The sequence below is a fragment of the Cucurbita moschata genome, unplaced genomic scaffold, assembly GCF_002738365.1.
Source record: "Cucurbita moschata cultivar Rifu unplaced genomic scaffold, Cmos_1.0 Cmo_Scf00057, whole genome shotgun sequence".
NCBI lineage: Eukaryota > Viridiplantae > Streptophyta > Magnoliopsida > Cucurbitales > Cucurbitaceae > Cucurbita > Cucurbita moschata.
Genome location: NW_019268573.1, coordinates 794,809 through 795,924, shown reverse-complemented (window position 1 = coordinate 795,924; position 1,116 = coordinate 794,809). Strand labels below are relative to the sequence as shown.

General features: G+C 34.9%; 1 non-coding gene across 1 annotated transcript; it reads left to right on the top strand.

Moving 5' to 3' along the window:
- Nucleotides 1-425: 425 nt before the first annotated feature.
- TRNAQ-UUG lies at nt 426-497 on the top strand. Its single transcript has one exon. It is a non-coding gene; the product is annotated as a tRNA-Gln (tRNA).
- The last annotated feature ends 619 nt before the right edge of the window (nt 498-1,116 follow it).

Here is a 1,116-nt window from a genome sequence, read left to right as displayed (position 1 = left end):
ATTTGCACGACGTTGTAGTGTCTTGTACCTACACAACTCGACCATCTTTATACCTAAGTATTCAAAAATTGTAAATTTGTTGACAGTGAAGAAAAACGCAAGGGACGACGTGAATGCGAGTATCTTACCATGGGTATGCTCAGAGTCATGGACTGAAAAAGAATGGTAGAATAATTGGGCAAAGAAAATACTTCTTTCACTACTTTTTAACCATATTTATGATCGTAGGGCTAAAACAGAATGGTAGCATAATTGTAAACTTGACCTAATATATTAATTGATTTTGATGTGTTGAAACCCTATCAAATACAAAACTGAACAAACGAGGACACATCGGTAATTTTCAAAGTTTTGAAAGTATATGAAGATACTATTTATTTTTGAAGTTTAGAGATTTATTACACACAAATCTTGTAAATATTTTTGGTCCTATGGTCCAGTGGTTAGGACATTGGATTTTGAATCCAATAACTTGAGTTTAAATCTCCGTGGGACCTATTTTATATTTTATTCTATTAGTTATAAAAGACGGAGAAATTGACAATTGAATTTTGATCCATTCACATCTTCTATCTAAATCTCAACATTTTGTTTGAATATTTTGCATACGTTCTTTCTTTATACATTCAATAAAACATAACAAATAATGTCAAACATATGGGCATTTGGTTAGTGATATGATTCTTTCTTTGGAGACCTCTTCTTGGAATTTCCCTCCTCTTTAAATCTAGACAAATGATATTATTGGGTTGTGTTCCCATGCAATACCAAACCCGAAATAACATTGGTTTTAAAATCTATTTTGAAAATCTCTCTGCCTTTTTTTTTATATAGAACCTTGAGCCAAAAGCTTGAGCATACATTTTCGGTCCAAATTGGCTTGTCTCACTTGATGTTGGGAGTGAGTGTCGCACAATCGCAAAGTCTACTGCCAAGAAAAGTGCGATTGTGACACCTTGCATGCATTATTCAAGTCTAAAGTTGGTAGGGATAGGGACCTTATTAGGTGGCACCAGGGGAGCTTCCAGCTAGCGTCTAGTAGTAGGCACATGTGGATTTATAAAGAGACCTAAGAGGCTACTCGAGAGCGAGGGCTTCAACATACCTGTTTTATCA